We start from the raw sequence: 26,765 nt of genomic DNA on the forward strand, positions 1-26,765 counted from the left end.
CAATAAACAGATACGTTTGAGCAAGAGAATGTGGAAAACTCTACAGACCACATTAATGTAGAAATACGTGAATAGTTACTTGACCATAAAAGAGAAAAGCATGATGGGTATTTGACCAATGTTAACACCTTGACTCCCATACATAGGGTAGTTACAATTTCACACACACACACATTAATGTGGTCTTTATAGTTTTCCACAAGAGAACTGATCCACAGTGACTCTCATTGCAAGAGCATCAGATCTCAGGGTAGTGGGTTTGAGCCCCACGTTGGGCAAGTACCGTTTTAAACTTTTATGCTGCTTCCACCGGTGAGCCCCAGCTCTGACACTTCCCCCCGCCCCCGACTACTCCGTATCACCCCGCACCATGGGGCCGCGCCCGGGCTGAATTTCTCCATTTAGCTTTCCGCCCCTGTCGCAGCATGAAATGGTCCTTACCAAAGTCACAAATGATACCCTATGGGACTTCCACCTTGATAAACTATCCCTCCTCATCCTTCTCAAATACAATATCTCACCGTGCTGTTATGCTGTTGGACGAGTTTCCTCTCTCTGCTCTTATTTGGAATGTGTTGCTTTTCCGTCTGACAACACTTAGTATCGCATTATGTTAGTCCACAAGTCGAGATCATTTGGCCCATCGTGCCTGTGCCGGGTCAAGCACACGTATTCGTTCAAAATTCGTTCAGAGATAGATTGAGTGCTTTTTTTTATCAGAAAATTGCCTGAACCCCCACAGTCTGCAGCTTTCCTCCTCGCTAGCAACCAAACGGTCGATTTTTGTGTCACCCGCAAATTTCTTAATCTTGCCCCCAACGTTAAAGTGCAAATCGTTAATGTATACCACAAAAACCAAAGGACCAAGTACCGAGCCCTGCGGCACCTCACTGGAAACAGCCTTCCAGCCGCAAAAAACACCCGTCGACCATTATCCTCTGCTTCCTGGCACTGAGCCAATTTTGGATCCAACAAGCCACATTCCCTTGGATCCCATGGGCTTTTACTTTTTTGACCAATCTGCCATGTGGGAACTTTCCAAAGCCTTGCAAAAATCCATGTAGACTATATCAATTACGCTACGCTCATCGATTCTTCTTGTCACCTCCTCGAAAAATTCAATCAGGTCAGTCAGACACGACCTCCCCTGAACGCTCAGAATACTTTTTTTTTATTGGTTCATGGGATGTGGGTGTCGCTGGCGAGGCCGGCATTTATTGCCCATCCCTAATTGCCCTTGAGAAGGTGGTGGTGAGCCGCCTCCTTGAACCGCTGCAGTCAGTGTGGCGAAGGTTCTCCCACAGTGCGACATGGTGACAGACAAAGCACCGGTGGGCGCGCCGGTTGCAGGAGAGCTGGTTGGCGGTGATATCGATGCTGTGAGCGAGACCAGACAGTTTCCATGTTTCCACAAACAATGTCCCATCCTTCATTTCTGGAAAAGTAACACTGAAAGTGGTCAATTGCATTTCTGTGACTGCAATATGTAACTTTGGCAAGGTGACACGCTGCTTTAGTGTATCTTGCAATAAAAAGCACAGGACGGTCTCTGTGGCGCAACCGGTTAGAGTGTTCGGCTGTTAACCGAAAAGTTGGTACTTCGACCCCACCCAGGGACGAAAATAAGACCTTCTTCATCCCACTTTCGGATGCATTGCCTCATTCTAATAGCCCTGAAGCCGGTGCAAGGTTTTAATTCCTGATCTGCAGTAACTGGGAGTTCTTTCAATGGCTCTGATTTCTTAATCTCTTTTCCCATTAAAAAAGAGTAAATATTTAACGATTCGAACTGCTGATTAAATGTGAACAAAGTCTATTTCTCCCAGCCCTGTTCATGCAGTCCGCTGGGAGCAGGCGATGAAAGCCAGCGTGACATTGGGGGTGAAGGTTGCTTCCAATACTTTCTCACATCCGGTGGGACCAGGCGGAGATTTGATAAGCCCTATTAATTCAACCAATACATGAAACGGTGTTTGAGAATCATCCATAAAGATAATAACATCCAGGGTCCTGTCTTCAGAGTGCCTGGCGCAAAGGTCTAACTCCAGATCAAAAGGCTGCGTGTTCACATCACATCGGGGTCACTGTTTCTTTCACCACTCACATGAGACTGGATAATTCCCGAATGAAGGTTTTAATTGCTTTTTAACAAAAAAACAGAAGTTTGGTCCAAACCCTGATTCAGTGCCGACCCAGTGTCAGGGAGGGGAGCGCCTGAGACCCTCATTTATTTCATGCAACAAACTGACACGAACACTGGTATTGATTCAAAATCGACCTGCAGATGGACACACACAGAAAAAAGACAACCACAGAAACAGACAGCAACTACTTGCATATATATATATATATAAATATATAGCGCCTTTAACGTGGTCAGACAATTTCAGCTCGGTTAACTTGCTTCAGCTTTCTGAAATGTACTTGTCCATCCTTCAGACGTCACAGGAAATATATTTTTTGTCTTTCGAAAAAAGACGCGAAAAGCAGAGACATGTTTTGTTTTCAACACGGCTGGTGAAATGGCCGGACTATCATAAATTCGGAGTCGCCTTTGAAACATTTAAAGGAGACTATCTAAAAATCACTGAGTGCAAATTTAAAATCACGGTTACTATTTACTTAGTTCTGAAAGAAATAACAATAAAAACGTCAGTCAGCGCCCGCGGTGAGACGGTGTCGAACTTGTTTGCTGTGAAGTTCACCGCTGGGCTAAAGTTGACCCCGTTTAAAAAACGCGAACCCACTCAATGAACAGGATGAGCTCATAACCAACAGGTCCGTCAACGTCAAACACCTCCTTTCTTGTTCAATAGATCGAGCAGAGGCGTGTACATCATCAGACGCCAGCAACTTTAAGAAATGGAACAGATAAAGGTACCGATACAAGTTCCAAATCTTTTCAATGGAACGTTATTTCACTTTACTTAAAGTGCCGTGAGGCTGAAAACGGGTCCCAGATGATTTGCGTTCACTCGTGACTTGTTTTCCAGTTTTTGTCCGTCAGGTTTGCAATTCAATTTGTATTGGATATTGAAGATATTTCAGGATGATTGCACAACATACCATGTGTAAAGCAAACATCTTGATAACTTCAATCATCACACACTCTACATCGACGCTGCAGAGGCCCCAGCACCCCTTTCAATATTGTTTTTCTTAACTCACAGTTTTCAAAAGGAAATTGGATAAACGCTCGGATGGAAACATTTTCTGGTCTATGGGGAAACAGCAGGCGAGTGGGACTAACTGGACAGCTCTTTCAGAGAGCTGGCACAGGCACGATGGGCCGAATGGTATCCGAATGGTGCTGTCTTATTCTATGATTCTATTAATAGATCAATTTTCGCCTTTCACTGAGCCTCCCTGAATGGAGGACAGTAATCGTGTCCCTATGAAATGAGCTCCTGAACAGCAATACGGAAATTAGCGTGACTGAGCGGTTTGAAACTCTGGCCAGGCAGCTAACAGGAAATTTCCTCTCTAAGTTTGATTAGTTTATCAATTATCTCCCCCCTTCGATCTTCAATGTCTTTACATACGTTTTGATCTCTTCTTCGACTGTCATTCCCGCAATACTCGTCTCTCTGGTAAATACTGAAATAAAGTGATTATTTAATATTTCTGTATCCCTGAGTGGCCCTATTCCTATCCTAAATTTGCTTTGGCTGTTGATGTGTCGAGAATACTTTGCTTTTTTGATATTCCTTGTTGCCTTTCTAATAGTTGTTTAGACTTCTTACCCCGTCTTTTCACATTCCCCTCTCTCCTTTATTGTCCAGTGTGTGCCTTTTTCTTTAGTTTCAATTTTACCCTTATTTCTTTATTCATCCCTGGTGTGTCATTTCTGGCCAGTTTGTTCTTGCTTTTTCGTGGGATATATTTCTCCTGGACTCTATCGATCACCGTTTTAAATGTTTCCCACTTCTGTTCTATTTCTTTGTCCAGGTCATTCATATGTCAAACATTTCACCATTCAAAGCTTCTCAAGTCACATATGCATGACAAAGCCAGTTGCTTTTGTGGGAGGAGCAAATCAACTGGGCAGAAAAATCAGCTGCAGCCCAATCCACAAAGAAAATACTTCCACGTTTTCGTAAAAATAAGGAATGTCAGAAGTGGGATTCGAACCCACGCCTCCAGAAGAGACTGCGATCTGAACGCAGCGCCTTCGACCGCTCGGCCATCCTGACGACGGACAGCATCTTTCATTCTGCATCATTTCTGCACTGTTGGTCAGTGAAAGCAGCATACAAGTTAAAAATGGCACTCGCCCAACGTGGTGCTCAAACCCACGACCCTGAGAGTTTTTAAAGAAAAGGGGGAACAGTCACTGTCTGTATCTCTTGCTGCACTTGAAACAACACATTCCAAGTACGAGCAGAGAGAGGACACCATTCAGTTGCTCATTGTGTTGAGCCAGTTTCTGTAGTGGAGCGGTTATCACGTTTGCTTTATACGCAAAAAGTCCCTGGTTCGATCCCGGGTGGAAACATTATTTTGAAAATTGTTCTCCATGAACATCCAGATCGAATTTCTTCTCGTGCCAAAAAGGGAGACAATGGCCGCTCCCTTCTTCTTTCGAAGCTGCATTTTTCACTTCATTAAACAGATAAATTTGAGTGAGAGAAAACTGATTCTCAATGACGCTCATTTCAAGTTTTATTCCCTTCAAATCTGGAAGGCTTTGAACAGAGTGGCTTTTGAAAGGAGTTCGTTGGGTGGGATCGACCAACTTTTTCCGCAGGTGGGAGACGAGGGAACCGAATCAATCACATACCAAGTTCTCCTGAATTATAAGTTGCAACGGGAAACCGACCAACAAAAGCCCTTTCATTGACCGTGGAGGTTCAGACAATTTTCTGATAACAAAGCGCTCAATCTATTTCTCTTGTCTGTTTCCCGATGTTTCCGGATACTGTCTGCATCTCTGTCCTGTGTTTATCTCACTATGTGTCCACCTGCAGGGTGGTTTTTGAACTAAAACGTGTGTTTGTCTTCCGTTTGATGCATAAAATAAATGAGGTCATCAGGTGCTTCCCTCTCTGACACTGGGGAACCAGAGGCAGACTTCAGAGCAGGGTTCTGTTCATTGTGAAGACGCAAAGAAAATATGAATTGCAGAATTATACAAACCAGCTCGAAGGGAAAAAACTGTGACCTCACCGTGATTTGAACACGCAACCTTTTAACCTGGAGTCAGACAGGCTACCGTTGCGCAACGAGGCCTGAGTGCTGCAATAGGTGTTTGTTTCTATCAACATTTGTCAAGCACCGCTTTATAGCTAACAGATTGGGTTAGCTTTCAAATGCCCGCTCACTCCCACCGGATGTCAGGCAGCATCAGAAGTGTCCTTCACCTGTCAGCGGCAGCATGGCGCTCGCTTCCATCGCCTGCTGTCAGCGGACTGCAGCAAATCCAATTACATTCATCCTGCACCCAGAATTATCACATCACAGGAAACAGATGTGGGAAACTGCTCAAGATACATAACAGGAGGGAAAACTTCTGAAAAACACTTAGACTTTCGGTGTTTAGACTTCGATTAGAACTGCAAAAAAGAACGTGTGAAAATATAAACTGTGGGTGTGATGTTGATATATGTAGGAAACTGCTCAAAATACATAACAGGACGGGAAACGTCTGAAAAACACGTGGACTTTCGATGTTTGGACTTTGGCTGGAACTGCAAAAAAGAACGTGTGAAAATATAAACTACGGGTGTGATGTTTATATATAAAGTGAATGTTTGTTCACGGATTTGTCCCGTTACTGTGGTAACTATGGGTTGTTAATCCATCAACAATAACTTCCACTTGATTTTAGCCCGAGTGGTTACAAAATAGCAAGTTTAAGAGATTGACTTACAACAGAGTTGCACCACAGCTGTCTTCAACATTACATTCAACAGTATTATTATTGTAATACAACTGTCTACAGATTACATTAATGACAAGCAATCAACACAACCTGACCTGTCTGCGAATCCAGATATATCAGACCTGACCTTTGGGGACAGCCTGTGGCAATGGACTTCTGACTGTCCCCTATTGAGAGTTCTAACATTTGAGAAGGGAGCATGCCCTATCTTTATACGATTCGGCTGCATTGTTCTGTACGTAAGCACCACTGATCTTAACTCATGGTCGTAAACCATCCCACTTTGCTGACTCTCAGAAACCACCAAAGATTATTTAATGTCTTAGTGTTTATTTAGCCTTTCTCTGTCATCGGGTTTTAGATGCTGATACTAGGTTAGCACAACCTGGAGTTCAGGTGTCCAGGACACCCAAGTTTCTCTGGACATCAACATTTAATAGTTTCTCACCATTTCAAAAATGTTCTGTTTTTCTGTTCTTCCTACCAAAGTGAATAACCTCACATTTCCCCACATTATACTACATCTGCCACCGTCTTGCCCACACACTGAACCTGTCTATATCCCTTTGCAGACTCTTTGTGTCCGCCTCACAGCTTACTTTCCCATCTAGCTTTGAATCATCAGCAAACTTGGATATATCACACTCGATCCCTTCTTCAAGTCATTAAAAGTCTTCCATAGGCTTATAAATAGTAAACGGGTCGTAAGCGGAGGGATAAGCCCGATGAGGGACCAAAAGGGAGATCTTCGCGTGAAGGCATATGGCATGGCTGAGGTACTAAATGAGTATTTTGCACCTGTCTTTACAGAGGAAGAAAGTGCTGCCTAAATCACTGTAAAAGGGGAGGTAGTTGGGATTCTGGATGGGGTGAAAATTGATCAAGAGGAGATACTAGAAAGGCTGGCTGTACTTAAAGTCACCTGGTCCGAATGGGATGCATCCTCGGTTGCTGAGGGAAGTAAGGGTTTAAATTGCAGAGGTCCTGGCCATAATCTTTCAATCCTCCTTTGACACAAGTTTTGGTGCCAGAGAACTGGAGAATTGCAGATGTTCCACCCTTGTTCAAAAAAGAGTGTAAGGATAAACGCAGCAACTACTGGCCAGTCAGTTTAACCACGTTGGTGGGAAGCTTTTAGAAATGATAATCTGGGACAAAATTAATAGTCATTTGGACAAGTGTGGATTGATAATAGAAAGCCACTGTGGATTTGTTAAAGGCAAATCATGATTTAGTTTTGTGATGAGTTAACAGAGAGGGCTGATGAGGGCAATTTGGTTGATGTTGTGTATATGGCCATTCAAAAGGCGTTTGATAAAGTGCCACAAAATAGGCTTGTCAAAAGGGGCGATAGTGGCTGCTTCTTTATTCTTTAAAAGCGCTTTCTTTTATTTCACTCAACAGATAACTTTGAGTGAGCGAAAACTGATCCACAGTGACGCTTATTTCAAGTTTATACCCTTTTAATCTGAAAGGATATATTGTCCTTGGAAGGAGTGCAGCACAGATTCACCAGATTGTTACCAGGGTTAAGGAGTTAAATTATGAGAAGATGTTATATAAACTCGGCTTAACGTCACACAAGTCACACTGCAAACATTTTTCATTTTTGATACATACATTAATATCCTGCACTTGGATATACAGGGTATAATTTCAAAGTTTGCAGATGACACGAAACTCGAGAATGTAGCAAACAATGTGGTGGATAGTATCAGATTTCAGGAGGACATCGACTGCCTGGTGAAATGGACTTTATTAATAGAGGCATGGATACAAAAGAAACAAAGTTATGCTGAACGTTTATCAAACTTTGGTTGGGCTGCAGCTGGAGTATTGTGTTCACTTTTGGGCACCGCACTTTAGGAAAAATGTCAAGGCCTTGGAGAGGGTGCAGAGGAGATTTACTAGAATGGCAACAGGGATGAGGGACTTCAGTTATGTGGCGAGAATGGAGAAGCTGGGATGATCCCCTTAGAGCAGAGATGGTTAAGGGGAGATTTGATAGAGGTATTCAAAATTATGAAAAGTTTTGAGAGAGCAAACAAGGAGAAACTGTTTCAAGTCTCTGAGATGATTCTTTTAATTACCATTAATAAACCCACAACTTTCTGTTTCGCACTGAACGAAATGCTAACAAGTTTGCCGAGTGACTGTCGAAACGAGGCTCACTTTTCTGACTTTCATCCCTTCTCATTTTACGCACTTTATTTTTGGAGTCTGCTTAAAAGTGTTCAGTGGTGATGAGACCAGGAATCTGGTGCAGCCGTTGTTGAATGTGAAAGGATTGCAGCCCAATTCACACGAGAGAAAGCTCGCGCCTGGAAGTTTGTGAGGAGCAAGTTCCAGCAAATTGTTTCTGACCCGGGATTAAACCGGGAGTTTTTCGTGTGTGACGCCATTACACCACGAAAAATTTATTTAGTCTAGCCCAGGTCAGATGGAAGTGTAAAGGGAGAAAGTGAACTGCTGACTCCCACTTCTGGGGGATATCACAAAGAGCTTCATAGAGGGGTAATCAAAAACATAGAATTATAGAAACACAGGCGACCATTCGGCCCATCGTGCCTGTGCCAGTTCTTTGAACTAAATGGTGCAATTTTAAAGGGGCTGCAGGAATAGAGAGACCTGGGGGTATACGTACATAAATCTTTGAAGGTGGCAGGACAACTTGAATAGATTATAAAAAAAAGTATTCGGAATCGTTGACTTTATTCATGGAAGCCTAGAGTACAAAAGCAAGGAACTTATGCTAAACCTTTATAAATCACTTGTTAGGCCCAGCTGGCCACCACACAATTCTGCCCACCACACTTTAGAATGGATGTCAAGGCCTTGGAGAGGGTGCAGAGGTGATTTACTGGAATGGTGCCAGGGATGAGGGAATTCAGTGAGGTGGAGAGACGGGAGAATCTGGGGTTGTTCTCCTTCTAGCAAAGAAGGCTAATGGGAGATTTAACAGAGGTGTTCAAAATCATGAAAGGTTTTGAAAGAATAAAAAAGGAGAAACTATTTCCAGTGCCAGAAAGGAGGTGACCAGAGGACACAGATTTAAGGTAATTGGCAACAGGGGTGAGATGAGGAGAATTGTTTAACGCAGCGAGTTGCCATGATCTGGAATGCACTGCCTGAAAGGGTGGTGGAAACAGATTCAATAATAATATTCAAAGGGGAACAGGATAAATACTTGAAGGGGAAAATTTTGCAGGGCTATGGAGAAAGGGAAGGGGAGTGGGTCTAATTGGATAGCTCTTTCAAAGAGTTGGCACAGGCACGATGTGCCGAATGGTCTCCTTCTGTGATGTTTCCATGCTGTGATTCTATGTTATGGAGGATTTTCTGATCCAGTGGATATTCGGGGCAGAGGACCAAGTGGGGATTGAGCTCGACGGCAAGTGTATACAGTTCGTTCAAAGGACTGAAGCCGATGGTTTCATTCTTCCCGTCGTTTAGCAACAGGAAATTACTCGGCCATGCAGGCGACTTTTGTCTTCATTCATGTTATGTGGGTGTCAATGGCAAGGTCAGCATTTATTGCACATCCCTAATTGATCTTGAGAAGGTGCTGGTGAGCCACCTTCGTGAACTGTACCTTTCATTGACCGTGTCATTGACATTTTGTGGATAGAGAGAAACTATTTCCGCTGTTTGGGGATTCTTGGACGAGGGGGCACAGTCCAAAAATTAGAGCCAGATCTTTCAGGAGTGAGATTAGAAAACACTTGTACACACAAAGGATGGAAGAAGTTTGGGACTCTCTTCCCCGAACTGCAATTGATATTTGCTTAATTTCTAATTTTAAATCTGAGATCGATAGCTTTTTGCCAACCGAAGGTATGAAGGGATATGGGCTGTTCTATAGTTCTCTCTATAGTTGTTGCCTTGTGTTTAAAGCATATTTTCGTTTAAAGCTCGGTTTAGAGTTGAGCCGCTTGGCGTCAAAACTTGCAGTGGATCGAGACCGGATTGCTTCTTGCAGGAAAAGCAAATCAACTGGGCCGAAAAATCAACCGCAGCTCAAGCAACAAATAAAATAGGAGTCAAAATAACTGATGTGAGAAGTGGGATTCGAACCCACGCCTCCGAAAGAGACTGCGACCTGAACGCAGCGCCTTAGACCGCTCTGCCATCCTGACTGACAAATTATTTGCTCACTCGCCACCCTTTGCACATTGAGACCCCCCAGAGAAAGTTTCACTCACTCCAGTCCTTGGTAAGATAAATGCTGCTGGAAAGGCTCGGTGAGCGGGATGCCACCTCCCCGGGTTTTCCTGAGCCTATTGTACTTTATTCCTATTTAATCACGGGAATATCCGCAATCGGGAGCTAAAAAGAATTAAAAGCTGAATCACAGAGAAAGCGAAATCCATATTACACCTGATAAACCAACTAACAGAGCTCCCTGGTGGTCAAGTGGTTAGGGTTCGGCGCTCTCACCGCCGCGGCCCGGGTTCGATTCCCGGTCAGGGAAGTAACTTTTGAACACTTGTCGCATGAACGAACTCAAAGTCTGTGGGAAGAAAAAAAACAACCATTGTTTTCATCACCATTAATTAACCGATAACGTTATTTTCCAGAATGAAAGGCTACTGAGGGAAGTTGGAAAACTTTAATAATTTCTTTTGTGCGATGAACTTTTTATCCCTTCTCATTTTACACACTGTATTTTTAAGGGCTCAGTTTATAATGTTCAGTGCTCGTGAGACCACGAATTTGTGTTAAATTTAACAGGACCGGCTATTTCACAGAGAAAAAATAAATTTGCCCCAACATAATGCGGCTGTCCGAGATTGAACCGTGGACTTTTCACGTGTAAAGCGAACCTGACAACCGCTACACTACAGAAACTTCGGTTTTGGTTATCAGCCAGAAGTTCGAATGACTGCATTGATTCTCTTTCACAACTATTCAATTGATCGAAGTTGCACAAGTCACAAAAGAATAATTTAAAAGGCTAACGGAATGTTCGCCTTTATCTCAGGGGGCGGGAATATAAAGAAGTGGAAGTTATGTTCCAGTTATGTTCATTTCAAAGTTATTAAACTCCCAAATGTGACCTGCCTTGTTTGGACAGGGTTGACCCTGACGTCACAGCCTCAACAAACCATATTCTCAACATTTCCATTGGGAATAGGAGGAGGCCATTCAGCCCCTTGAACCTGTTCCGCCCTTCAATTAGATCATAGATGATCTGTTCCTCAACTTCATTTCCCCGCCTTTCTCCCGATCTCTCGATACCCTTACCCAACAAAATCGATCGATCTCAGTCTTGAAAGCTTCAATTGACCCCCAGCATCCACAGCCTTTTGGGGGACAGAGTTCGAGACTTCTCCTGCCCTTTGTGTAAAAAAGTGCTTCCTGATTTCGAACCTGAATGACATGGTTCTAATTTTAAGGTTCTGTCCCCCTCGTTCTTGATTCCCCAGAGGAAATTGATTCTCTCTCTATTCTATCGAATCATTTAAACATGTTAAACACCTCGCTCAGACCGACCCTAAATCTTCTTTACTCGAGGGAATACGAGCCCAGTCCATGCAGCCTGTCCTCATAATTTAAGTTTTTTAGCCCCGGTAACATTCTGGTGAATCTGCTCTGCACCCCCTCCAAGGCCAATCTATCCTTCCTGAGGTGCAGTGTCCAAAACTGAACGCAGTTACTCCAGACGCAGTCGAACCAGAGCTTTATATAACGGGAACATAACTTCCACTTCTTTATATTCCCGCCCCCTGAGATAAAGGCGAACATTCCGTTAGCCTTTTAAATTATTTTTGGATCCGTCGGTTAGCTTTTACTGATTTATGTAAATGAACCGTTAATTCTCTCTGCTTCTTACCATTTGGAAAATACCCTGACCATAGGTCCAAAGTGGATTACCCCACATTGAACTCCATCTGCCATAGTTTTGCCCACTCAATTAATCTATCAATGTCCCTTTGCAACTTTCCACTCGCATCCACACTACTTACTGTACCACCTAACTTAGTGTCATCAGCAAACTTGAATATACGACTCTCTATTCCTTCATCAAAGTCATTGATAAATATGGTGACAAGCTGAGACCCCAGTTACAGAGGCCTGGGGGACACCACTAGTCCCATCCTGCCAATTGGAGTATGTACCCATTATCCCTACTCTCTGTCTCCTATCTCCGAACCAATTCTCTACCCATGTCAATACGTTGCCTCAAGTTCCATGCGCTTTCATTTTTGCCAACAGTCTCTTGTGTGGAACCTTATCAAATGCTTGTCGGAATTCTATATTAATAATATCATAGGAACATAGGAGCATCGGAACATAGCCTTTGTATGTAGAAGTGTTTTCTAATCTCACTCCTTAAAGGTCTGGCTCTATTTTTTAGACTGTGCCCCCAAGTCCTAGAATCCCCGACCAGCGGAAAAAGTTTCTCTCTGCCCATCGTGCGTGCGCCAGCTCTCTGAAAGAGCTGTCCAGTTCGTCCCACTCGCCTGATGTTTCCCCATAGCCCTGAAAAAGTTTCCATTCAAGCGTTTATCCAATTCCCTTTTGAAAACTGTGAGTTAAGAAAAACAATATTGAAAGGGGTGCTGGGGCCTCTGCAGCGTCGATGTGGAGTGTGTGATGATTGAAGTTATCAAGATGGTTGCTTTACACATGGTATGTTATGCAATCATCCTGAAATATCTTCAACATCCAATACAAATTGAATTGCAACCCTGATGGACAAACACTGAAAAACAAATCACGAGTGAACGCAAATCATCTGGGACCCGTTTTTAGCCTCACGGCACTTTAAATAAAGTGAAATAACTTTGCATTGAAAAGATTTGGAACTTGCATCTGTGCCTTTATCTGTTCCATTTCTTAAAGTTGCTGGCATCTGATGATGTACACGCCTCTGCTCCCTCCATTGAACAAGAAAGGAGGTGTTTGACGTTGACGGGACATGTTGGTTCTGAGCTCATCCTTTGCATTGAGTGGGTTCGCGTTTTTTAAGCGGCGTCAGCTTTAGCCCAGCGGTGAACTTCGCAGCAAACAAGTTCGACACCGTCTCACCGCGGGCGCTGACTGATATGTTTATTGTTATTTCTTACAGACCTAAATAAATAGTAACCGTGATTTTTAATTTGCACTATGTGATTTTTAGCTGGTCGCCTTTAAATGTTTCAAAGGCGACTCCGAATTTATGATAGTCCGGCCATTTCACCAGCCGTGTTGAAAACAAAAAATGTCTCTGCTTTTCGCGTCTTTTTTCGAAAGGCAAAACATATATTTCCCGTTACCTCTGAAGGATGGACAAGTACATTTCAGAAAGCTGAAACAAGTTCACCGAGCTTAAATCGTCTGACCACGTTAAAGGCCCTCTATATATATATGCAAGTAGTTGCAGCCTGTTTCTGTGGTTCTCTTTTTTCTGTGTGTGTCCATCTGCAGGTCGATTTTGAATCAATCCAGTGCTCGTGTCAGTTTGTTGCATGAAATAACCGAGAGTATCAGTCGCTTCCCTCCCTGCCACTCGGTAGGTACTGAGTCAGGGTTTTGCACAAACTTCTGTTTTTTTTTGTTGAAAAAGCAATTAAAACCTTCATTCTGGGATTATCCAGTGTCATGTGAGCGGTGAAAGAAACAGTGACCCCGATGTGATGTGAACACGCAGCCTTTTGATCTGGAGTCCTGGATTTTTATTATACATATGAATGCTTCTCAAACACCGATTCATTTATCCCACCTTGGTTGAACAGATCGGGTTTATCAAATCTCCGCCAGGTCCCACGGGGTGTGAGACAGTGTTGGAAGCAGCCTTCACCCCCAACATGACGCTGGCTTTCATTACCTGCTCGCAGCGAACTGCAATAACAGGGCTGTGAGATATGGACTTTGTTCACATTGAATCAGCAGTGTGAATCGTGAAATATTTACTCATTTTTAATGGGAACAAGGTTTTAGAATGCTTCCGCCTGGTTTCGAACCAAGGACCTTCGTGTGAGGCGAACGTGATAACCACTGCACGACGGAAACCTGACATCTGACGCTCTGTGCGAGGAGCAAACCCCTCAGCCAAACTAATTTCCGTATTACTGTCCAGGCGCTCATTTCCCAGGGATACATTCACTGCGCTGTATTTCGGAAGGCTGCAGAGAAGGATCGGTGGCGATGGTCAGGCAGGGAATCCCAGAGCATCGCGCCAACACAAACATTTCACTGTTTTTTTTGCATGTTCCTGATATCCGACCGCAGTGTAAATTATGGCGAATCAGGCATGCTCAGATGACGTTGTTTACATCGTGTTTTCTTGCAGACAAATCACACATTAGAAAACTTGAAATGAGATTAAGAGATCAGAGTCATTTAAAGTGCTCCCAGTTTCTGGGTGGACTCGAAACACCGACCTTTCAGTTAATAACCGAACGCGCTAACCGAATGCAACAAAAAGACCATCTGATGTTTTTGTTCTTGCAAGATACACTAAAGCAGCGTGTCACCTAGCCAAAGTTACATGTTGCAGCCACAGAAATGCAATTGTCCACTATCAGTGTTACTTTTCCAGAAACAAAGGATGGGACATTGTTTGTGGAAACATGGAAACGGTCTGGTCTCGCTCACAGCATCGATATCACCGCCAACCAGCTCTCCTGCAACCGGCACGCTAATCGGTGCTTTGTCTGTTACTAATTAGCATTGTGGGAGAACCTTCGCCACACGGACTGCAGCGGTTCAAGAAGGCGGCTCAGCACCACCTTCTCAAGGGCAATTAGGGATGGGCAATAAATGTCGGCCTCGCCAGCGACGCGGCGCCCACATCCCATGAAAAAATAAAGATGAAGTGTTGTGAGCGTTCTTGCGCTCATGTCAGGTTTTGATCCCTGATCTGCAGCAACTGGGAACGCTTTAAATGGCTCCGACCTCTTAATTTCAAATACAGCATCAGAGTAACTGTTCCAGGGGAACATGCCGACTCAGCTGCGTCTTGGCCGCCTGTCTGGTCAGTCCTTTATTTGTCTCCAATTCTGTTTCCCAAAGCGTATCGACAGATTCACAAAGCTGTTTGTCATTTCGGTTCCTTTCGATTTGTCCAGCTCCCGACTGGCAATAATTTGCAAACCTGGTTGCAACCCTCCGCCTTCCATCGTGTCCGGGGATGGGTTATGTGGAGAGACTGGAGAAGCTGGGATTTTTCTCCTTCGAGCAAAAAGAGGTGAAGGGGAGATTTAATAGAGGTCTTCAAATTATGAGGGGATTTTGATAGAACAGATTGGGAGAAGCTGTTTCTATTGGCAGGAGGGTCGATAACCAGAGGACACAACCTGCATTCATATCGCGCCTTTAACGTAGTAAAACGTCACAAGGTGCTTCACAGGAGCGTTATTAAACAAAACTTGACACTAAGCCACATAAGGAGATATTGGGGCAGGTGACCAAAAGCTGAGTCGAATTGGTAGGTTTTAAGGGATGTGTTAAATGAGAGAGAGGCGGAGAGGTTTAGGGAGGGAATTCCAGAGCTTAGGGCCTCGGCAGCTGAAGGCACAGCCGCCAATGGTGGAGTGATTAAAATCGGGGATGCGCAAGAGGCCAGAATTGTAGGAGCACAGAGATTGTTTTTATTCGTTCATGGGATGTGTATGTCGTTGGCGAGGCCGGCATTTAGTGCCCATCCCTAATTGCCCTTGAGAAGGTGGTGTTGAGGCGCCTTCTTGAACCGATGCAGTCCGTGTGCTGTTATGTAGTGAGTTCCAGCGACGATGAAGGAACGGCCGATATATTTCCAAGTCTGGATGGTGTGTGACTTGGAGGCGAACGCGCAGTTGGTGGTGTACCCATGTGCCTGCTGCCCTTGCCCTTCTAGGTGGTAGAGGTCGCGTGTTTGGGAGGTGCTGTCGAAGAAGCCTTGGCGAGTTGCTGCAGCTGCAGTGCATCCTGTGGATGGTACACCCTGCAGCCACAGTGCGCCAGTGGTTAAGGGAGTGAATGTTTAGGGTGGTGGATGGGGTGCCAATCAAGCGGGCTACTTTGTCTTGGATGGTGTCGAGCTTCTTGAGTGTTGTTGGAGCTGCAATCACCCACTCCTGACTTGTGCCTTGCAAATGGTGGAAAGGCTTTGGGGAGTCAGGAGGTGAGTCACTCGCCGCAGAATACCGATCCTCTGACCTGCCCTTGTAGCCACATGATCTGGGAGGGTTGTAGGTTACAGATGTATGGTGGGGCGAGGGCCATGGTGGGATTTGAAAGCAAGGATGAGAATTTTAAAATCGAGGCGTTCCCGGACAGAAGGTTTGACTGGAACGTTACACCGTCCCCTCCCGTGCTTACTTCCACAAACGTACATTGGGACAGGGCTTTGGCGGATTTTTCTGTGTCTCACCCGGGGCCGCTGAATCTCTTGCAGTACCCCCGATCACCAACTCACCCAGTTTGTACATTTAAACCGGAAAAAGTGCCTTGCAAAGGGCAAGAGATGAAGGCAAGGCTCGAACCTCTGACAAAAAAATCTCTTATCCACCAGCGAGGTTTGTGTACCTGAATCACTAACTCTTCTTTCAAAGTTTTGTCATTCATTGGACGCCGCGCGGCACTAACAGACTTGTCTCTTGCACTCACAGTGAAGCGGAGGGCCGTTTTCACTCGCACGCCAGCAATTGTGATATCAAGAAAAAGGTGGCGGAGAAATTCTCCATTTCAGCGAAAATGGAGCGCTGGGGTCCGCTCATGAGTGCAGCGTAAAAGTTGAAACTAGCACCCACGATCCTGAAGTGAATGCCTCTACCGACTGAGCTAGCCAAGCCTGAGGAAACTGCTACTTCCTTGTCTGTCGGGCCCATCAATGTGTCAGAATCAAGCACCCGGGCGTTAAAGCAACAACCAACTGAACTAAGACGGTTCACTCACTTGTCCCAACACCTGCTGTGCCTTAACTTGCTCACCGCTACCAGCAGTTTATTTTGAAAAGACGCTTCCCTCCCTGGCACCGCAGAACTAGTGACCAAAGTTCCGTTTATTGTTAAAAAGCATTAATTCCGAAATTATCCAGGCTCCTATGAATGGTAAGATAAACAGTAACTTCGACGTGATTTGGACACGCAGCTTTCTGACTTGGCGTCAGATGCGCTACCGTTGCGCCACGAGGTTAACTGATGGCATAGGTTACATATTTATATATACTTATTACTTACTTAAATATATATGATTGATGCAGTGTTCCCTTGTGGTTGGGAATAGTTCATTGCACAAAAATAATTCAAGTCTGTGAGACACTTATTGTTCTTTTCAATCACCATTCATACGTTCTGTTACACACTGAAGGAAATGCTAACTTGTTTGCGAACTGACAATTGAAACGTTAATAAATCTTTGCGCTTTGCATTTCATGAACTTTTATCCCTTCCCATTTTACATTATGTATTTTAGGAGTCTGCTTAAAAATGTTTCGTGCTTATTATACCAGGAATCCGGTGCAGCCGCTGTTAAATTTAAAAAGGTTTGTATCCCCTTTCACACTTGAAGAAACTCGACCCTGGAGGTTTATGGGGAGCAAATCCCAACAAAATGCTTCCCTCCGAGATCAAATCGGGCACTTTCTGCATGTTACTGGTGAACACGATAACCGCTACACTATGAAAACGACAAACTTTTCGGTCTCAGGTCTGAAGAAAGTGTCAATGGAAAACATGACCTGCTGACTCTCTTTACACTGACACTTTTCACAAACATTTCATCGATCGAAACTATACAAGTCACAGGGAAAAAAATGTCAAAGTCATTAAACTCCCGAATTAGCCCCAAAATCTATCAATCTCAGTTTTGAAATTTTCAATTGACCCCCAGCCTCAACAGCTTTTTAGGGGAGAGAGTTCCAGATTTCCACTCCCCTTTGTGTGAAGAAGTGCTTCCTGACATCACCCCTGGACGGCCAAGCTCTAATTTTAACGTTACACACCCTTGTTCTGGAGTCTCCCCACCAGTGGAAATAGTCTCTATCTGCCCTGTCAAATCCTTAAATCATCTTAAACACCTCAATTAGATCACCTCTTAATATTCTATACTCAAGGGAATGCAAGTCTAGTCTTTGCAACCTGTACTCATAATTGCTTATCAAGGATAGCCACCAAAAAGTGTTTTACGATAGCTGACTCTTGAGTGCATTGTTTTGTATCCGTGGGCTGGTTCATCCAGGGGTTGATTCTCGCTTTGTGGTTATTAATCCAAATATATAAGAGGTCCTGGTTCAAATCCCGGAGAAGCCCTTATTTTACTTTTGATCTTGAACTTCCAAAGACTGAAAAGTCTCCAAATCACCCCACATGAGTGAAACAATTCCCATGTTTCATACTATTACCTAACACAACTGCCCAACTTGGTTCTGATGAAAGGTCATTGACCTGAAACATTAACTCTGTTTCTCTCTCCACAGCTGTTGCCTGACCTGCTGAGGGTTTCCAGCATTTTCTCTGTTATCAGAGTTTCACTTCCCTCATCACCTAACTACACTCCTCCACTAGATGTCGCCTTGTGGTGCAAACAGGCTCCTTCCGCACAGCCAGGTGTTCTGCTTTAGACATTAATTATAACTATAACTTTTGAACTTGTTCGTTAAAACATATGGCCTTGCCCATTGACCAGAAAGCAGAATGGTGTTTATCTCTCACCAGTACAGCCCTTTCCCGCTCCGTCAGCTTGGAATGATACGTAGCAATTATACAGATGTCACACCTCTCCTGCTTCCCTGTGAAGCTGGTAAGACGAATAGCACACAATGCTGCCTGACACACATACACACCAGCTCTGAATGATTTAAAGGCCTTGTTATGATGGTCAGAGAATTGTTTATATCGAAAGAATAATTAAACTTACGAGTATAATGATATCAGCTAAAATCAAAGAATTTCTGGACTTCAGAATCTACCAGTCTCTATATTAATCATATGCATGCATATCAAATGAAGCAAATCTGTCTTATGATTGTAGTTTCATTCTCCCAACAGAGATTTATACTTCCTTACTTAAGAGTCAAAAGCAAAAGGTTAATATTACTTCAATATAAAGACTACCTCTTTCCTCACAATACAGATACCCCAACTAATATAACACCTCAAATAGATAGAGCTTCTCAAATTAAACAGTACCTCAAACTAATACAGTACCTCAAACGGATATAGAATCTGAAACTAATATAATACCTCAAGCTAATACATCGTCTCAAACTAATAAAGTACCTCAAACTAATACACTACCTCCAACAAATACAACACCTTAAACTAATACAGTACCTCAAACCGATACAGAACCTGAAACTAATATAATACCTCAAACTCATACAGCATCTCAATCTAATACAGCATCTCAAACTAATAAAGTACCTCAAACTAATACAGTACCTCAAACGAATACAACACCTTAATCTAATACAGCACCTCAAACTGATACAGATTCTGAAACTAATATAATACCACAAACTACTACAACACCTCAAACTAATACAGCACCTCAAACTAATAGAGCACCTCAAGCTAATACAACACCTCAAACTAAAGAACTCCTCAAACTGATACAGCAGCTGAGGCTAATACAGTACCTCAAACTAATATATTACCTCAAATTAGTACAGCATCTCAAACTAATACAGCACCTCAAACTAACGCAGCACCTCAAACTAATACTGTACCTCGAATTAATACAGTACTTCAAACAAATACAGTACCTCAAACTGATACCGTATCTCGAATTAATACAGCACCTCAAACTAATACAGCACCTCAAACTAATACAGCACCTTAAACTAATACTGTACTTCGAATTAATACAGGAACTCAAACAAATACCGCACCTCAAACTAATAGTGTTCCTCAAACAATACAGCACTTCAAACTAATAGTGTTCCTCAAACAAATACCGCACCTCAAACTAATAGTGTTCCTCAAACTAATACAGTACCCCAAACTAATACTGGACCTAAACAAATACAGCACTTCAAACTATTAGTGGTCCTCAAACAAATACCGCACCTCAAACTAATAGTGTTCCTCAAACAATACAGCACTTCAAACTAATAGTGTTCCTCAAACAAATACCGCACCTCAAACTAATAGTGTTCCTCAAACAAATACAGTACCCCAAACTAATACTGGACCTAAATAAATACAGCACTTCAAACTATTAGTGGTCCTCAAACAAATACAGCACGTCAAACTAATACTGGACCTAAACAAATACAGCACCTCAAACTAATAGTGTTCCTCAAACAAATACAGCACCTCAAAGTAATAGTGTTCCTTAAACAATTACAGCACCTCAAACGAATAGTGTTCCTCAAACAATTACAGCACCTCAAACCAAGAGTGTTCCTCAAACAATTACAGCACCTCAAACCAAGAGTGTTCCTCAAAAGAATCCAGCACCTCAAACTAACACAGTACTACACACAAAGGGTGGTAGAAGTTTGGAACTCTCTTCTGCAAACGGAAAATTGATACTAGATCAATTGCTAAATTTAAATCTGAGATCGATAGCTTTTTGGCCACCAAAGGTATGAAGGGATATGGGCTAACGGCAGGTATATGGAGTTAGATCACAGATCAGCCATGACCTTATCAAATGGTGGAGCAGGCACGAGGGGTTGATTGGCCTACTCCTCTTCCTATGTTCCGATGTACCCCAAAACTAATCATTAACTCAAATGTCAAAGTCCGAACAGGTCAAGCAGGTTGACTTTGATAGGCGGCGGATCTGTTTAGAGGATATTAAGGTGAAGGAGAAAGTCCCGTTCAGGAACTCCAGTTGTATTCAATTAATTTCGAGTCTTTTCTCAACATTAGAACAGAGAAACACGTGATATGTAGTATCACTGCAGGGCCTTCCATGGTCGGCCTAATTCAGTACAACATCCGCAGTCCATTCAGTCTGAAGCTCATCACCAGATGCCTTTCAAGTAACCTTTGCTGATTTGTTGCCGTTCAGTTTGGGTGTCAATAGAGTTGTTTCTTTACCAGCATAGCTTTATTGGGGCGAGGGATATTTGAGTTTGTACCGGGCAATTTGTAGCGGCCCATTGTTAATTGATCTTCAATTGACTCAATACATTTCAATTAAACTATCACAAAAAGACGGACTATTCCTGCACCCACTCCCCGCCCCCAATGTTCCAACTTACTTCACTTCTCCATCGCTCCTTCTGCCAATCTCTCACTCTGTCTCTAATTATAAATCTGTCTATCGTGCTCTCTTTCTACTAATTTTATGTTTCTTTATCTCTTTCAACAATATCCATTGTTATTTTCACCTTATTAAAAATCAATATAAATCTACTTCGACTGATTTGTATGTATTGTTGTCTCTCCACTGCTTTAAATGTATCTATCTATCTATCTATCTATCTATCTATCTATCTATCTATCTATCTATCTATCTATCTATCTATCTATCTATCTATCTATCTATCTATCTATCTATCTATCTCGACATCTATCTATCCATTTATCTCTCTATCCATATTTCTCTCTATCCATCTATCTACCTATATATCTCTCCATCCATCTATTTAACTATCTATCTACCTGTCTCTCTATCCATCTATCTATCTATCCATCTATCACACACACCGCTCTTCACACTCCCACTGGGGATGGAAGGGCCGCTGTCACTTCACTCTGAGGAGCCGCTCTTCACACTCCCACTGGGGAAGGAAGGGCCCCTGACGGTCCACATGTTCAACACACATGTGCCCGTCATGGATGTGCTGACATTCCTCAGGAGAAACGTGGATGGCGCGGACTGGAGCATCAACATCGAGGTAATGTTCGTGATCTGGACGAACGAGAGTAGCATCACGGCGACGCTGAGTGTGAACGGCCCGGGAAACATCACTCACCTCCCCTCAAGCTTCGTGATTGGGACGAGTCGTGGGTGTGCGGTGTACCTTGGGCAGCCCAGAGTGTGTCGCTCCTGTGGCAAACCCGGGCACGAGGCGGCCTCCTGCAAGGTGGTGATCTGTAGAAACTGCAGCAAGATGGACAACAGGCACTGGACTGACAGGAGGGCAGGCCACGCAGGTGAGGAAAGCCGCAGTCGTGGCTGCACCAATGGAGGTCAGACCCCTTCCCCCACTTCGGCGACTCCCGTGAAAAAGCCAAAGACCAAGAGGAGGAAAAGGAAAAGGGAGGGAGCGTCAAGAAAACCAACCAAGCCCCGACAGTCGACCCCGAGACTCTCCCTGAGCCGACGGAAGGTGAACCAGGGGCGGAAGACGGATGGAACACACAGAAAAAGAAAAAGAGGAAGTCCTGTCGGATCAGGGGAACTGACATCAAAGGTTGGACCGGCAGCAAAAGGCGCTTCGAGCCCTCAATGGACAACAGCGGCTGCTCCTCGTCTGATGAACAGGAAAAAAGGGAGGAGACCCCGCCTTCATCAAAGGAAGTGGCAAAACGCAACAGTGAGAAGAGACACAGACAGCACGCTCCCGGTTCCAGGGATTCGGGAGCAGGAACATCCCGATCTGGAGCACCGGGAGAAGTGTCACAGACTGCACGCTCCCACTCCAGGGACTCGGGAGCAGGAACATCCCGATCTGGAACACCGGGAGAAGTGTCACAGACAGCACGCTCCAGCTCCAGGGACTTGGGAGCAGGAACATCCCGCTCTGGAGCACCGGGAGAAGTGTCACAGACAGCACGCTCCCACTCCAGGGACTTGGGAGCAGGAACATCCCGCTCTGGAGCACCGGGAGAAGTGTCACAGACAGCACGCTCCCACTCCAGGGACTTGGGAGCAGGAACATCCCGATCTGGAGCACCGGGAGAAGTGTCACAGACAGCACGCTCCCACTCCAGGGACTTGGGAGCAGGAACATCCCGATCTGGAGCACCGGGAGAAGTGTCACAGACAGCACGCTCCCACTCCAGGGACTTGGGAGCAGGAACATCCCGATCTGGAGCACCGGGAGAAGTGTCACAGACAGCACGCTCCCACTCCAGGGACTTGGGAGCAGGAACATCCCGCTCTGGAGCACCGGGAGAAGTGAGACAGTCAGCACGCTCCAGCTCCCGGGACTCGGGAGCAGTAACACCCCGCTCTGGGACACCGGGAGCAGGGACGCATCCAACGCACCCCAAATCCGGAACACTAGGAGCAGCACGACAGTCACGGTGAACGCACAAACAGCAAAGGCCGTGGAGCTGGACTTGGCCGCAGAAGTGACGGACATACCACCACAAGAAATCCCGCCGTTGACCGCCGAACGCAGACCCTCTCCCAAAGGAGGACAGGCCTATGTCGTCGGCCCAAGGACTGTCCAGAAGTTCCTGCACATGACACCAATGCAAAATCTGGCCCGAGGGTTGGAAATGGACGGTAACGTTGAACCTGGACTGATGCAATTGGAAGACGTTAATGGTTGTCGTTTGTATTTTAAAATGGTTTTCAAAATTGCATCCTTAAACGTGTGTAGTATTAAAGCTACGACACGGTGTGCTGCAACTCTGAACGACCTATCGAGGGTCAAGGAGGACATGCTGTTCTTGCAGGAGTGTGTGATCCCGCACCTTAGCAACTACCGACAGTGGTCACGCATTTGGACCCACGGGCAGTCGAACTGGTCGGGAATCAATGATCGTCAATCCTCGGGCCTGGGGATTCTGCTGCGAGGACGTCAATTCACCATCACCGAGGTTAAGGAGGTGGTGGAGGGCCGCCTGCGCATAGCAGACATTCTGTACAAGAACATCCCGCTCTGACTGTGGCCAACATAAAAGGGAATCCCAAAGTCTTCTACAGGCATGTAAGCAGTAAACGTGTAATAAGAGGAGGGGTGGGCCTGATTAGGGACCATAAAGGAGATCTACTCTTGGAGGCAGAGGGGATGGCCGAGGTACTAAATGAATACTTTGCATCTGCCTTTACCAAGGAAGAAAATGCGGCCAGAATCTCAGTAAAGGAAGATATAATTGAGATACTGGATTCGCTAAAAAATGATAAAGTAGAGGTACTTGAAAGGCCAGCTGTACTTAAAGTAGATAAATCACCCGGTCCAGATGGGATGTATCCCAGGTTGTTGAGGGAAGTAAGAAATGATAATACGGGACAGAATTAACAGTCACTTGGACGAGGGTGGATTGATTCGGGAAAGCCAGCACGGATCTGTTAAAGGCAAATCGTGTTTAACTAACCCGATAGAGTTTTTTGATGAGGTCACAGAGAGGGTACATGAGGACAATACAGTTGATGTGGTGTATATGGATTTCAAAAGGCGTTTGATAAAGTACCGCGTGGTAGGCTTGTCATCCAGATTACAGCCCATGGAATAAAGAGGGCAGTAGCGATATGGATACAGAATTGGCTAAGGGACAGGTAACAGAAAGTAGTGGTGAACGGTTGTTTTTCGGACTGGAGGGGGTGTACAGTCGTGTTCCCCAGGGGTTGGGGCTGGGACCACTGCTTTTCTTGATAGATATTAATGACTTGGACTTGGGTTGATAGGCTACAATTTCAAAATTTGCATATGGCACGAAACTTGGAAGGGTAGTGAACAGTGAGGAGGATAGTGATAGACATCAAGAGGATATGGACAGGCTGGTGAAATGGGCGGACACGTGGCAGATGAAACTTAACGCAGAAAATTGCAAAGTGGTACATTTCAGTAGGAAGAACGAGGAGAGGCAATATAAACTAGAGGGCACAATTCTAAAGGGGGCACAGGAACAGAGAGATCTGGGGGTATGTGGACACACATCGTTGAAGTTGGCAGAACAGTTTGAGAAAGCGATGAAAAATCATACCGGATCCTCGGCTTTATCAATAGAGGCATAGAGTACAAAAGTAAGGAAGTCATGATGAACCTTTATAAAACACTGGTTCGGCCACAACTGAAGCATTGTGTCCAGTTCTGAGTACCGCACTTCAGGAATGATTTGACGGCCTTAGAGAGGTGCAGAAGAGATTTACCAGAATGATTCCAGGGATGACGGACTTTAGTTACGTCGATAGACTGGAGAAGCTGGTGTTTTTCTCTTTGGAACAGACAGGTTTCAAGGAGATTTGATGGATGTATTCAAAATAATGAAGTGTCTAGACAGAGTAGCTAGCGAGAAACTGTTCCCATTGGCAGAAGGGTCAAGAACCAGAGGGTGTAGATTTAAGGTGACTGGCAAAAGAAAAGGAAAAACTTTTCGACACCGCCAGTGGTTGTGATCTGGAATGCACTGCCCGAGGGAGTGGTGGAGGCAGATTCAATCATGGCCTTCAAAAGGGAACTGGGTCAGCACTTGAAAGTTAAAAAAATGGAGCGCTACGGGGAGAGGGCGGGGGACTGGGACTAGTGGATTGCTGTTGCATTGAGCGGCACTGACTCGATGGGCTGAATGGCCTCCTTCCGTGCTGTAAACTTTCTATGATTCTATGATTCTAATGTGTACGATCCTCAACACCGAGATTCTGGAGGTCTTCCAGCATCTCCCGATGCTGCTGGCGACGTCCAGGCCGATCGTTCCCGCCGGAGGCTTCAACTGCATCATCAATGCGGCTGGACGATCCAGCGGGGGCGGCGGAATACTGGACACCACTTCCAAACTCCTGATGGAAGCAGTGAAAGAAGCAAAGCTTCATGTCGTCTTCAGCAACTCGGCAGACCGAGCGCCGCAGAGGTACACCTGGTCCAGGCCAGACGGGACTGTCCGTTCCAGGATAGACTTCCTATTTGTGTCCCCAACACACAAGATGAGATCCACCCACGTCCAGCCGGTGTTTCTTCCTGACCACTGCCTCCTACTGGCCGACTGTCAATCGCTGGAGGACAAGAGGGCGGGTAGCGGGATCTGGATGCTGAACGTGGGACTGTTGACCCCGGAGAACATCAAGGAACTAAAGAGGGATTACACAGGTTGGAGGACCGTACAACCCCCCCTTCGCCTCCACGGTGCACTGGTGGGAAGCGATCAAGTCCAACATCAAGCGGGTCTTCTTCCTCAAAGGCGTTCAGAAGACGAGAGAGAGGCAGAGGGAAGTGGCACAGCTCCAGAAAAGCATTCAGGATATGCCGCAGCTGCAGTCGATGGGGGTCGATATCTGGGAGGAACTCCAGGAAGTGAAGGGTCAGTAAGCCTCGCTCTTCTTCTCCGAGGCCTCAAGGAAATCTTCCAGCCCAGAGTCCGCTCCGTGGAGCAGGGTGAGAAATGCTCGGGCTACTTCTTCCAGAAGCTGCACAGAAAGACCTCTGAGATCAGCAGCCTGAAGGAGGAAGACGGCACAGTGACGTCTTCACGGGCCGACATACTGAGGATCAGCAAATCCTTTTATGCCGGGCTGTACAACACGAAGCCCAGAGACAGCACGGCCTCCCAGTCCTTCTTGTCCTCTATCATGGAGGTCTTAGAGGACAGCGAACGGGGGAGCATGAATCGGCCACTGACCTTGGACGAGCTGACAAAGGCCGTCCAGTCCTTCGAGAAGAGTAGAACTCCGGGGAGTGATGATTTACCAGTTGAGTTGTACTTGGCTCTGTGGAACTGGATAGGCCCAGACATACTGGATGTGTACGGAGGTTTGTTTCTGGCAGGCAGCATGTCAGAGTCCATGAGGAAAGGCATAATCACCCTCATCTACAAGGAGAAGGGGGAGAGGGAAGAAATAAGAAATTGGGCACTCATTTCCATGCAAGTGTTGACAACAAGATTCTGTCTAAAGTCATCGCCAATTGGCTCAAGTGTGCTCTGGAGCGAGTGATCCACCCGGATCAGGCCTGTATTGTACCCGGCAGGAAGATCTCCAATAGACTTGCGCCACTCAGGGATACGATCGCCGATGTGCAGGTCAGCGGGGTGAACACTTGCCTCATCAGCCTGGACCAGGAGGAGGCCTTTGACAGTATATCCCACACGTTCATGATGGACGTGCTCTTCAAAATGTGATTTGGGGAGGGAATCCG

At 45.1% G+C, this 26,765-nt stretch overlaps 4 non-coding genes across 4 annotated transcripts; 2 read left to right on the forward strand and 2 right to left on the reverse strand.

Moving 5' to 3' along the window:
• Window positions 1-4,110: 4,110 nt before the first annotated feature.
• trnal-cag (transfer RNA leucine (anticodon CAG)) lies at window positions 4,111-4,193 on the reverse strand. The gene has a single exon. It is a non-coding gene; the product is annotated as a tRNA-Leu (tRNA).
• Window positions 4,194-4,422: 229 nt separating this feature from the next.
• On the forward strand, window positions 4,423-4,495 carry trnai-uau (transfer RNA isoleucine (anticodon UAU)). The gene has a single exon. It is a non-coding gene; the product is annotated as a tRNA-Ile (tRNA).
• A 5,439-nt stretch (window positions 4,496-9,934) lies between these two features.
• Window positions 9,935-10,017, reverse strand: trnal-cag (transfer RNA leucine (anticodon CAG)). The gene has a single exon. It is a non-coding gene; the product is annotated as a tRNA-Leu (tRNA).
• A 263-nt stretch (window positions 10,018-10,280) lies between these two features.
• On the forward strand, window positions 10,281-10,352 carry trnae-cuc (transfer RNA glutamic acid (anticodon CUC)). Its single transcript has one exon. It is a non-coding gene; the product is annotated as a tRNA-Glu (tRNA).
• The last annotated feature ends 16,413 nt before the right edge of the window (window positions 10,353-26,765 follow it).

This window comes from Heptranchias perlo, unplaced genomic scaffold, assembly GCF_035084215.1.
Source record: "Heptranchias perlo isolate sHepPer1 unplaced genomic scaffold, sHepPer1.hap1 HAP1_SCAFFOLD_55, whole genome shotgun sequence".
NCBI classification, from domain to species: domain Eukaryota; kingdom Metazoa; phylum Chordata; class Chondrichthyes; order Hexanchiformes; family Hexanchidae; genus Heptranchias; species Heptranchias perlo.